We start from the raw sequence: 14,382 nt of genomic DNA on the forward strand, positions 1-14,382 counted from the left end.
GCTCGAAGCCTCTCTTTATAGTGACGACAGTCTGAATACAACAGGACCATACAGTGGCACCTCAAGGCCAAGGTATTTGAATCTGTTTACATAGTCAAGCTGGGAGCCATCAGACAGTTGCATCTTGCGAACAGCTCCTCCCTGCCTGGGTGGGGGCCGATTTAGTATCTTTGTTTTCTCTGCTGAGATAACTAAACCTTGGCCCTGACTTGAATCTAATACAGAGTTAAGAGCGTTCTGCGTGTTAGCATACCCAGTGGTGTGTGCCGGTCGAGCCGGTCGACCGAGCAGACAGCACGTTGGACTTGTGATCCAGTGGTCATGGGTTCGATCCCAGGCGCCGGCGAGAAACAATGGGCAGAGTTTCTTTCACCCTATGCCCTTGTTACCTAGCAGTAAAATAGGTACCTGGGTGTTAGTCAGCTGTAACGGGCTGCTTCCTGGGGGTGGAGGCCTGGTCGAGGACCGGGCCGCGGGGACACTAAAAGCCCCGAAATCATCTCAAGATAACCTCAAGAAGGTGTGTATCATTATATCATCAGCATAGCTAATGATGTGGATGTTGGGTTTGCTTGGTACAGAGTTTAACAGCGTGTTTATTAAGATATTAAATAAGGTAGGACTGAGGACACCTCCCTGTGGGGTACCTAGTTCAAAATCTCTTGTTACACTCCTATGCCTCTGGAAAAATACAGATGACTTCCTGTTGGATAAGTAGCCCCTGATCCAACAAAGATGCCGACCAACAATATTAATTCTTGCAAGCTCACTCAAGATAACATGTCTATTTGCAATATCAAAGCCAGACTTGAGATTTAGGAAGGTGGTATAAGACTTTTCAGTGTGCAGGGTAAGAAAGGTGGTGATGCAATGATGCATATTCCCTCCATGCATGAAGCCATATATCTGGGGGGATAGCATGGTTCTGATTCTATAGAGGAGACGGTTTAGGACCATTCTCTCGAATGTTTTGCAAATGCAGCTAGTAAGGGAAATTGGGCGGAAAGCATTCTCTTGATTTGGCTTGGGAATTGGAATGATTATACTGTTGGTCCAAGAGATAGAAAGTTCCCCAGTAACATATTATTCAGCTCATATTATGCAGCTCAAGCAGGGGATTACCTGGTACTAAAGGAAGCAGACGCAATATGTCATAAGTGATACCATCCTCACTGGGTGATGTGGCTTTACCTTTGTTTAGGGCCGAAAGTAGCTCAAACTCAATAAATGGCACGTTGCATTCATCTTCCTTGTGAAGCATGAAGTCAACGAGCCTCTCTCGATCTTCATAAACAGCATTTAACCTGAATTGTGTGTCTGGGGGAAGATTATTGTAGCTAGAGGTGGTTGCCCAAGCATCGACTAACTCGTTTGCTCTGTGTAGAGGGTGAGGTTGTGCTATTTGGCCGAGCTTATCGCCTTTAATTCTTTTAATATCCTTCCATGCCTTGCTGATTGGGGTGTGAGAGTTGAGACTGTTAACAAAAGTTTCCCAGTTACCTTGCCTGAGCTCTGTTATGTGCTCCCTCGCCTTAGCTAGGGCTTTCTGAAAGAGCTTTAGCATTGCCGGCGTACGTGTTTCCCTATATGCAAGCCCAACAATTCTGGCAGTGCGTTTCAATGTACGTAGTTTGGGGTCATTGTAATAAGCATGATATTTATTACTTATCATATCGTTCTGGTTATTGGATGGTGCAGGGGGCTGACCTAAAGGGTCAACAAACTTCTGAATGATCTGTACTAGACCGTCAACAAATGTCTGGACTGTGGAGGGATCATAAGTGTTGTACCACTCTGACACATGAGCAACAAAGTCTTCACGTCAAGCAGAAGGAACAGTGAGCCGCTTGCGTTTAAAAGTTCCACCGGGCAGGATAGTAATTCCGATACATAGAGTAGTCAATCTAGGATGATGATCTGACAATAAATCTGTTACAATAAATGATGTGCACCAGACGTGAGAGACGTTGAAACCAACACAGAGGTCTAGAATGCCTCCACAAATATGCGTGGGTTCAAGGTCACCCACAATCTGCACATCTTGGTGACTATTTAGTAGCGACAGCAGTTGATTCCCATTGCCGTTAGTGAAGCGAGAGCCACCAATGTCCTTGTGTCTAGCATTGTAGTCACCAAGAATGATGGTGGGCTCTGCTTGAGTGCAGGCCGGAAGAGCAATGTAATTTAACTTTCCTGCTGGAGCATATAGATTAAATATATTGAGGATAGAGTTGCCCACATAGATCCTCACTCCATGATATTGTTGACCAGCAGTTTGTTTTTCTGGCAGAAGTTGATGGGGTAGTTTTAGTATTGTATGTATTTATGACTGAAACGTTTATTTATGTATGAAACATGTATTTTAGGCCATGAACAACAGTGAACTACTTGAACACTTATTGAACACTGGCAATTACTGCACTCGACACTGGCAATTACTGCACTCGACACTGGCAATTACTGCACTCGACACTGGCAATATCAAAATATATTTAATATGTAAGTGAACAATATAGAACTAAAGGTAATAATTTATCAATAATTTACAAACATCTTAAGATATGGAGTTGGATATACGGAGGAATTTAAAAATAAGATTTATTTAATAATACAGTAACATTAAAAAAAGAACACTTAGCAACTAATATTATTGAGCATATATATAAATGGAAATTTAGCACAATAAATATCATTAAAGGAAAGAATAAATTAATTAAGATTTATATTACTAATTAACCAAAATACAGATGAATAATCAAATTACAAGACCAATAATTTCCTAACTGAAGATTGTATTGCACTATCATATATTGTAAAATGCAAATTAGATAAAGTTATGTAATATAAACACAAAATCGTCAACTGCTATTTCCAAGATAATTTTATTTTATGTTATTTAATTTAACTGCTCTTTAATTTCGTAGGCGCTTACGTTGATACGGGTTTTTGGCAATTCCAAATGTTTTTGGGATTGAAAATATTCTGTCTTTGGAACATATTTTAGCATTTTCAATGAAAGGTTTTCTTGATATGAAGCACCCTAAGTAATTTCTCTTTTCAGCTTTAGTTTTTTTGGTCCCAAACTGCCTTAGAAACAAGGTACTTACCTGAATTTGGTGTTAGTACATAATTTCCTTCCCAATGTAATGCTGTCCTCAGGTCTAGCATTTGGAGCGTTGAAACATTGCACACTTTTTCGATTAATTTTGGCAGCTTTTGTGGTTTCCAGTCAACAGTCAGTTTAAGGATGTGGTTTAGTGATTCGCAATTGTTATTAGTCCATAACTTATTCATTTTAGCTTTTGCGTGAGGCACACACACATAATTTCAATGTGAAGATTTTAAACGGCTATCAAAATAATATTTGAATTTTGGGTGTTTGTAAAAGCAAGAAATTAGATTGTTGATTCCTCTTTCAAACTGATTCTCACAATCACTTCTAAGTAGTCCAGTTTTATCAAATATTTTCTTTTGGATACAAATCCTCTCGGTGTTTGTACAACCAATATTATCTGTCAAATAGTGTCGAACATTTTCCTTCAAGTGGATACTACACAATAATACTGTTGCCTTCGGAAAACAAAACATATGTGCCTTTCTTAAAGCGATTTCCAGATCACTACCTATCTTTACGTTGGAGTTATTAATGCAGTCTGCGAGTTTGCTGCTTAGGTGGGAGAAAAATGATAAGTAAGTCTCGTATTCACCATCCCAGTGTAAATACATGGGCCCGAGGAATATAGGGTTGCTTGATGTTTCCTTTTTTATTACAGTAGTGTTCTTGTACACAATTGTTGTTAAATGACAAGGGCCAAGATTGAAAGTCCTGTCAACACCGATGACATTAGGGTTTTCTTTTCCTGCAGCACACAAATGTTGCTTGACATCTCTATATTGTTCCTTCGATTACAATATCACACAGGGGACTTTGTTCTTTTTATGAATTATCTCCTGTATATAATCATGAGTATCTATCATGCTAATTACATTTAAAACGTCATCAGCAACGTTGTGCCTATGGATAGGTTTGCATTCCTTTTTCTTGTCATGGTATTTTTTACTCCTTACCTGTTGGAAGTCTCTTGGGGCTAAACCTGATTCTTCCATAAGCATATTTTGATAAACCTCTCGTGGACATTGCATCTTAACCGTCTTGCCTATATTTTCTAAAACTTCAGGCCTGGTCCGAACATATGGAATGTTTTTTATTGAATTACCATACATCGTCTCTCCTGTTTGCTTGGCAAAGTATTCTACAATAGCTACAGACTGCAGCTCTTTAATAACAGTACTCTATTTTTGTAAAGCTTTCCTGACCTTTGAGGAATGTGTAATAGCAGTGCATAATGAGAGTATCTGGGGAGGGCTATGGTTCTAAGGGAACCCACTGTGCTTTCCGTTTTGATATTTCTTTTTTACAAAATATATCATTTTTCTAATATGTCATCTTCAAACATTTATTAGTGTCCCATACAAAGAAGGAGTTCCCGGTAGTACCTCTGGCACTGTTCCACACTCCACAGTCGTCTGGGAAGTTCGACCGTGTTTTGTCGCCCTTAGTAAGATTATGTGAATTTTGAACCACATAAAATGTATCTTCTTTAGGCCCATTTGGGATACTTTTAAACACTTTGCTATTCTCTCGAAAGTGCCAATAAACTTCTTCTACTACTAAAAAGTTTCCATTGTGAAGCTTGCCAGAACTTTCGCTATCGTTATCATTCGACAATTTTGGCTTATTTAAAAAAGTGTCTCCTTAAAGTCATACTGTATTTTAGACACAAAATGAGTAAAATCAGCAGACTCCTGGATGTTACTACTGCTCGGCTTAGACTCGACCATAAGAATTTCAGAGAATTTCTTTAACAAACGTTCAAGAAATTTGTAAATGCCTAACGAACAGACATGCACAAGCTGCCTGCCCTCAGTATATATTTTTACATTCTCGCTCATTCTCTCTCTCTCTCTCTCTGTTACGAACCCGAGTCCATCGTCGGAGCACAGAGCAGTGACGACAACTCCATTTGTGAGTCCGCTCCCGAAACCCCCACAACATGGACAACGCCATCTAGTGATGACGGGATATGCTGGCAATAGGTGCTGGATTCCTGTCCTAGTCGGCTCGTGAAGTAGCCGCTGCTGACCTCTGGTGAGGTGGCGCTTAGACAGTGAACGCCATCCTCTACCTCCGAAACGTCCACCCCCAAAAAGGTGGACGTTTGTGTCTAAGCCAGTAAGTGATGTTTCCTAGTGGTTGCCAGGTAGTGTCCCCAGTACTGATGACGTGTCTGCTTTCACAGAGTCAACCTAGGACGGCTGTGATGTACGTTGAATCAGTCTACCCATGGCAGCCAAGGTCTCTTCACCAGTCTGCTTTGTAGAAGCTGTGAGCCGCCACCGGACGAACACTGCTGAGTGTTCAATTGTCTGCCTGAGGAGTGGCAGTGACGGGATTCGCCGTACCCGGGGCTGGCTGGTGGAAGAGAGAACCCACTGCGGTGCCGACCGAAGAGAGTAACCAGTGAGTTACACAAGGCTCCTGCCTAGGGCTCGCAACCCTAGTATTCGTCGTGAAGTGGCCTAACCGCGAGGCTGATTGGTACCTGCCAGCTACAGGCTGGACTGTGGTTGTGGGCCTTCACGATGGGGCACCCAGTGGGATTGTGATTTGGCTGGCCTGTGGCCAGGGTAGATTCATTGTGGGTTCTGGGCCACGGAATTGGAAACCAGGCAAGACTGTACAGGGTGAGCATCGCCAAGTATTCGGCATCTTCCGAGGGAGACGAAGAGATATATTGTGTAGTAATAGTTCCAGTTTGTGACTTTTAATCTATATATGGTGGTGGGAGAAGAAATATAAATATATATATATATATATATATATATATATATATATATATATATATATATATATATATATATATATATATATATATATAATATTTATATATATATATAATATTTATATATAATATATATAGTGATGTACTTGTGTATTTAATGTACCTCCTCTGTTTATTTTACTTGCATTACAGAGCTCACCCCTTGAAAGCCTCTACTAACTTGGGGCCGGATACCCAAAACTAATACCATCAGAAAAGAACCCGGTTGCGTCCCATTAGGGTTCTCTCTCTCTCTCTCTCTTTCTCTCCCATTTTTTTTAAACGAAGACTAGGATTCATAAGAGATGCCTAAAGACATACCTAGTGAAGCTGCAAGCAAGAGCTGTTATCCTACCTCAGCTCATCTGAAGCCTACACCTAGAAACTCATTTATTTCATAAGAGTATACTTTGAAACTAACACATTGGGAACTATCATATATATTGAACTTATGTAAGCTAAGTTGAAACCTACTCCTAGATGTCCATTTATTTCATGAGCCTGTTATTATTTGCTTTAGAAGTAATAGCCTTTATTCATTAAAAAAAACATTAAGTAACAATCATATAAGGAACAGGATGAGTTTGTAGCCAGTTGTGTGCCAGAGTCTTCATGTGAACAGTTGACCTGATCTCCCGTGTAACAATCTGTTGAGCGAACAAGTTCCAGATGCGAGTAAGCCTCGGAATGAAGGAACGCTGATGGAGTGATGTTCTTGAGAATGGCACTTCAAGCATGAGACTGTTGAAGGTTGAGAGCCTAGTGTTGCGAGTGGAAACTACTGGTACTCCACGGAGTTGGGCCAAGTGCGGAACTTTGAGGATGTTGGCCTTGTACATAACAGTAAGACCAACAACGTCAAGACGGTGTTGCAGGCTCTGATGTTCAGACCGTTCCCACCAGACTTGGTCAAGACTAGAGATAAACCTTCTAGCCCGTCTCTCTACTTTGTCCAACAGTCTGACGAAAGATGGTGGGCAGGCAATCCAGAAAAGGGGTGCATACTCTAGATGGGAGCGAACTTGTGCTTCATATAAGGTTTTGCATCCCTTGCTGTCAAGAAGATATGAGATACGCCGTAGTGCTGTAAGTTTCTTGGCTGCCTTTTTAGCTAGGTTTAGCACATGGCTCTTCATTGTCATTGAAGAGTCGAACTTCATTCCCAAGATGTCAAATTCTTCTGTGAACTCTAGGGATTTGCCACCCATTTGCAGTTCTGTCCGATTCGCCATGTGCAGTCTAGTTATCATCATCGCTTGAGTCTTCTCAGCCGTAAATGTGACCTGCCATCTCCTCCCCCAGGTAGAAACTGCTGAAAGTTTGTGATTAATGATTCTTGCAACAGTTAGCATTTCCTCCTTTCTGTATGTAAAGGTTAGAGTACAGTCGTCAGCATATTTTTGTTTTCTTTTTTTTTTTTGCAGGGATATTCCTCAGCATAGGCTTGAGCTTCAGGAATGAGATGAAGAAGATCGTTGAAATAAACATTCCACAGCAGAGGGCCAAGCACACTACCCTGTGGAACGCTGGCACCAATTGAGTGGCTATCGGATTCTGCTCCATTGAGGACTACCCTTAGAGTCCGTTCTTGAAGGTAGTCTTTTAATAACACTAAGATGGAGCCTGCAATGCCTAAAGCTTGAAGCTTCACTGCTAATACAGAGTGCCAGACCCGATCAAAGGCTCCTGCTATATCTAGAGCAACAACACAGCTGATCTTGGACTCATCCAGTGATTGATGCCACTTAGAGGAGAGATTTAGCAAGAGATCAGCAGTAGATCGGCCTTTTCTAAAACATACTGTCGATCACAAATTAGCTGATGACGGTCAAAAAATGATATCATTTGCTGAGCAATTAATGATTCTAGGATCTTGCCAGTAATGGAAAGCAGTGACACAGGTCTGTAGTTACCAACTACTGAGCGGCTCTTCTTTTTGTGCACTGAAACAACGTCTGCCTTCTTCCATAATTAAGGAGGGCCAAATTCTCATTCTCTCTCTCTCTCTCTCTCTCTCTCTCTCTCTCTCTCTCTCTCTCTCTCTCTCTCTCTCTCTCTCTCTCTCTCTCTCTCTCTCTCTCTCTCTCTCTCATTCTCTCTTTCTTTCTCTCTCTCTCTCTCTATCTTCTCTCTCTCTCTCTTCTTCTTCTTCTTCTTCTCTCTCTCTTCTTCTCTCTCTCTCTCTCTTCTTCTTCTTCTTCTCTCTCTCTTCTTCTCTCTCTCTCTCTCTCTTCTTCTTCTTCTTCTCTCTCTCTCTCTCTTCTTCTTCTTCTTCTCTCTCTCTTCTTCTCTCTCTCTCTCTCTTCTTCTTCTTCTTCTCTCTCTCTTCTTCTCTCTCTCTCTCTCTCTTCTTCTTCTTCTTCTCTCTCTCTCTCTCTTCTTCTTCTTCTTCTCTCTCTCTTCTTCTCTCTCTCTCTCTCTCTTCTTCTTCTCTCTCTCTTCTCTCTCTCTTCTTCTTCTCTCTGTCTCTCTCGCTCTCATTCTCTCTGTCTCTCTCGCTCTCATTCTCTCTGTCTCTCTCGCTCTCATTCTCTCATTCTCTCTTTCTTTCTCTCTCTCATTCTCTCTCTCTCTCTCAGCACCCCCCCATATGTGTTGTATGTGGATGCTGAAGTTCACTTTCTTGTCTATGTATAGGTCAAGGAACTTTCCAAAATTTGTATTGCTCATGTTAGCATTGTCTATCTGAAGTTGAATTTGGTTTGAGGATTTACTTCCAGACAAAATTTAGTCGGCTTTTGGTATGTTTAGTGCGAGTTTGTTGGTTTACATCCATGAGTGGACTTTTTAACTTTGTTATTTACATTATTATTTAGTGCGTTTGGGTTGGGGTATGAATAGATGAAGGTTGTATCGTCAGCACTTATCTTTACACTTACTGGAAGTATCTAAGTATCAACTGAAGTGTCTTTACACTTGAGTTAAGCTTTAGTAGATATTTTCTGGACAATTCCTTAAGTTTCGGAGGCCAGCGAAGATGGAATTCGCATGAAATATATTATGTTACCATCACTAATAATGTTGTGTTTTCTCTGTCTAGCTTCACACACGGTCATGTTACAATTGTGTCTTTAGAGAGTTAAGCGTAATTAAGGATGATATAAAATCACTTACAATTAATGTCTAATGCTAAATCTAAAACAACAACAACTAGCAGTAATTAGGTTCCTGGGAGCTAGTTAATTGTTGTGGGGGATGTATATCCAGAGGCACTGTATACAATGTTCACAACAGAACAATGAATAATCATTTCACGGTATAACACATTGAGAAAGAATGATGGTTAGATTCGAAAATTTAGTTTTTAATACACTTACACATTTATTGGGTCTTTCCTTCACCTTCTTTCAAGCACAAGGGTTTTACAGTAAGTTTCCATTATTATTTTTATTAATATTATTATATTTTTATTTTTTATTATTATTAACAGGAGGAGTAGGGGGGGGGGGTAATGGTTCACATGTCCAATGCCCCCCTTCCCCTGGCTGGGGGTGCACAATAAACTACACACCTCCGGCGGCAGCTTGTCGAAAGCGAAAGTGTAGCCTAGGCCGTTTGTCCTGATAATTAGTAATGGCTCTTATTTTGATTATGGGTCCGTAAACCAGTTAAGCCTTTATACTTAATTTATATTACAATGCTGGTAAAATACACTTCGTGTTCATTCTCGACGCACAATCGAATTCCGTGTTCGAATCCTGGGCGGGACAGAAATGATTGGGTACATTTCCTTTCATTTAATACGACTGTTCACCTAGCAGTAAGCAGGTACTCAAGAGTTAGTCAGCTTGTTGTGGGGTTGCATCCTGGGCGGGGTCAGTAATTCGACCTTAGGGATGACCTTGATAAAAGCCTAACGTGTATGAATATACTGTGGTTTCCTGTCGCTCAAGACAATGAATTATTGTAATTATAATATTATAGTTTATAATTAAGTTCTTAAGAGCGATCCTGCGTCATAATTAACGTACGTCTATCTTTACCTCAACATTTTATGAGTTAATTTCTGTTGGTATATGATGATGATTATATACAATTAAGGTAGCACTGCAACTTTATAGGAAATTGTTAAATCCAAAATATAACTTGATTCTTATACTTGAGATATTGTTACAAGTATAACAAAGTTTAAACGAAAACAAAGAAAAACAAAGTTTATATCTGTATTTAAAATATAAAAAAATTTGCGTTTATCAACGCATCTTTGAATTACAAAATATTTCTGAATTGTGAAGTCTGTATTGCCCGCCTGGCAGGACGCTGATGCATTGGAAGTTTTCATGTGTCCGGATACCGGCGATGGTGTGGTATTGGCTATTTATTTAATCATATCATGGCTATCATTTAAGATATATTTTCCTTGAAATGTAGTCACATTCTCGTCTACATCTGTGTTTATGTTGACATGTAGACCTTTAATGTTACTTTGCATATATGCAAATGAATTACACAATTGACTCGCTTGTTTGCAGGCCTTCACACACTCCCTGAGATAGCCATCAAGTGAGTATGAAAATCTTCACTTTCACTTCAGTTATATTTATGCTAATGTATTAACATGCAGCTTATATTTATATCTTTATTATGACATAGTTCGTTTATTAAAATGTCTAGATTAAATTAACATTGATATTCGAAAGATCACAGTTCCCATCGATAGGGAGAGCGTTAGCCAAGAAACCTTGCTTAAAATATGAATATCTTTCCTCTCTAATATAATATAATCTCTGTGATGGATTCACAACAACTATTTTATCTCTGCCTTTCTGATAACATATACAAATATAAGTTTTATTAGTGAATCTCTATTAATTAAGCAATATATCAGAGAGCGTGTAGGGTTCGGTGTTATATGAACGAAAAGGACTTGAGTAGTTTAAGTAGCAAACACATACAAACGAATAACGTTAGTATCTATATAACAAAATTATTGTCCTTTGGAGTTGATTTAACTTCCAGACACATTTTTTTTTAATAAATATTAAATGTTTTGTGGCTATTTATGAAAGATATTATTACAAATACACATTCTACTTGTTAATATCATTAATTAAATTTGTGACAATTTGAGCAAAGAAGTGCGACGACTGGATCACTGTGTACAGGAGGCTGATATGGCAGCAAACTTGATTGATTGATAAAGATTAAGCCACCCAAGAGGTGGCACGGGCATGAATAGCCCGTAAGTGGTACAATTTTTTTTCTCAGTATTCTGAGGTTGCATTTAACCATCAACCTGTTATCGCGGTTGAGGATACTGCTTCACAGTCTTTATGAGGGTGTCCAGCTGCTGGACACCTTTGTTGACCAGAAGAGTGGCTGTGTTGATGGCTTCAGGATGGCCACTGCATGATTCAGGAACTCTTAAAGCTTTTCTAAGGTCATTGGTTGCTTCACATTCCAGAAGAAAGTGAAGTAATGGCTTTTCTGTGACAGTTTGGCAGAAGATGCACTCTCTCTGTCGGGGTTCACCAATCTCCCAGTTGCATCTGTAACCTAGACGCAGTCTATATAACCTAACTGCTATTTCCCTGTGGATTCCTTTTGGGATATTTAACCTTTCTAATTTGGTTGCTTGAAGATACCATGTTGCAGATGGCGAACCTTCAGCTATTCTCTGGTGTAGGTCGGCTTTGTTGAGATGTGAGAATTTTTTGGTGACGATGTTTTTTATGTTCTCTAGGCTGGGTTGAATTGTTTTATGTATCACTGGATGACTAGTTGCCAATTTAGCAATTTCATCAGCTTTTTCATTTAATGGGATTCCAATATGGGATGGGATCCAGTTTAAAGTTATGTTGAGTCCTTTGCCTTTAGCGACTGCTCCAAGATACAAAATGGTGGTAATTACTTCCACATTATCTTTCCACTGTTTTTGTCCTAGTATTTGAAGTGCAGCTTTTGAGTCAGTGTGTATGATTGCATTTTGGGTGTTTTGTGCAATCACATATGCGAATGCCTGTTGTATGGCAAACAGCTCAGTTTGGGTTGATGATACTAGTCCTCCCAGTCTCCAATATGCCTGTACGCTGGTCGTGCAAAGAGCAGCGCCAGCACTCTCATATTCTGTGTCCACCGATCCGTCTGTGAAGATGTGGGTGGCTCCTGCTATGCTATACATTTGCTCTTCTATTATGCTCCTTAGGATTGTCGGATCATAGGCAGCCTTTTTCATTGCGAGACTTTCTATTACTATTTTGAAAGTAGGCTCTTCCCACGGCGCGGAAGGAGTGTAATTTGGGTGTGGATGATCACCCTCTCTATCAAGAATCATGTTTTTTAAATGTAGTCTGTTTAGGACATTTCCTGCTCTTGCAACCCAAGAGTTTCCATTGTTTTGGCCTAGTCCAACCACCAAGGCCTGCCGTACTGGGATTGGATCAGAAGAAATAATTATAAGATAATTAGACGATAATTAGATAATTAGATCTAAGATAATTAGACGAGCCAAAACTAAATACTACGAAGATAAATTTACCCAAATAAAGAGCAACATTAAACAAACTTGGAGAACAATTTCTCAAATATTGGGATCAAAGAAGTCCTTAAATAACAAACCGACTCTCCTGTCTAATAACGATGGTCAACTTTCAGCCTCTGATTCTGCTATTGAGTTCAATAGGTTCTTCTCTTCCATTGGTTCATCCCTTGCAAATGATATTCCATCTTCCAGTACAGACATTAAGGACTATCTTACAGGTAACTATCCACAATCTCTGTATCTAAAGCCTATTAATTCCACTGACGTCAATGAGATAATCCTTTCCCTTAAAACCAAGTCTGGTGCCCTTGAGGAGATACCAACTTTAATTTACAAAAAAGCCTCCAGATCTTTAGCCCCTGCTATTGCTTTGCTCTTCAACAAGTCACTTGAACTCCAAACCTTCCCAGATATTCTAAAAAAAAGCTAGAGTAACGCCTGTCCACAAATGTGGTGATCTCACAGATGTTAACAACTACAGACCTATATCTATCCTGCCAAACTTGTCAAAAATTTTTGAAAAACTAATCTATAAGCAGCTTTACTCATATCTAGCCAAACTCAATATACTTAGCCCTTGCCAATATGGCTTCAGACCCAAAAAAAGCACTAACGATGCACTTTTTAGTATGCTTAACTCGATTCATACAGCTCTTGATAAAAATGAGTTCCCTGTTGGGTTGTTTGTGGACCTGCGTAAAGCTTTTGATACTGTCAACCACCAAAACCTTCTTCTTAAATTACATCATTATGGAGTCAGAGGACACTCCCTACAATACCTCAAATCCTACCTTACTGACAGGCTCCAATATGTTTCTGTGAATAATACAATTTCTCCCACCCTACCCATCAACATTGGTGTTCCCCAGGGCAGCATACTTGGCCCTCTCCTCTTTCTCATCTACATTAATGACCTTCCAAATGCCTCCCAACACCTAAAACCAATTCTATTTGCTGACGACACAACCTTCATTTACTCCAGTCCTGATCCCCTTGCTCTAAATGCCACAGTAAATACTGAGCTAAATAAAGTCCATCTGTGGCTAACTGCCAAAAACTCACCCTTAACATTGACAAAACCTTCTATATTCTGTTTGGCAATAAATCCTCTAATCAAATAAATCTCAAAATAAACAATACCCAAATTTGTAACAAATTAGATGGCAAATTCCTTGGCATTCTCATTGACCACAAGCTGAATTTCCAGGGGCACATTCTAAACATATCAAAAAAAGTTTCAAAAACTGTGGGCATTCTTTCTAAGATCAGATATTATGTACCACGCCCTGCCCTGGTGACTCTCTATTACTCCCTTATCTATCCATATCTCAACTATGGTATTTGTGCTTGGGGCTCTACTACCCAAAATCACTTACGTCCTCTAATTACTCAACACAAAGCTGCTATTAGGACAATATCCAATTCTGGCCCCAGACATCACTCGGTACCCCCTACTCAAATCTCTGAATATGTTAGACATTAAGTCACTGCACATTCTCTCATGTGTATTATACATATATAAAACGCTAAACTATAATGCCAATCCTGATCTCAAAAGCTTCATAGAAGGTTGTAACAGAACCCATGAGCACCACACCAGAAATAAATACAGTTTTGATATTCCTAGAGTACGACTTAATCAAACTAGAAATGCTCTACAAATCAAGGGGCCCAGAATGTGGAATGACCTTCCCAACCATGTTAAAGACTGTACCTCTCTCAACCAGTTTAAGTTAAAAACGAAGCTATACCTAATAAATTCCCTGTAACCTACCTTACCCTTCTATTGTCAACCAATGTCTGTTTTTCTTTAAAGAGCGCTGTTTGTCGACATAATTGTATTTGTGCTGCTTTTTCATCTATGTTTTCATTTCTTGTTTTCATTCTACTCATTATGCTCAATTAGTATTAAGCTTGTCATTTAAGTTTATCATGCCCGAAACGCTTTGCGTAATAGTGGCTTTAGGCATTGTATGTACTAGCTCTACCTATAAGTCAACCAATCCTTGTAAAAATTTA

This window comes from Procambarus clarkii, chromosome 3, assembly GCF_040958095.1.
Source record: "Procambarus clarkii isolate CNS0578487 chromosome 3, FALCON_Pclarkii_2.0, whole genome shotgun sequence".
Lineage (NCBI taxonomy): Eukaryota > Metazoa > Arthropoda > Malacostraca > Decapoda > Cambaridae > Procambarus > Procambarus clarkii.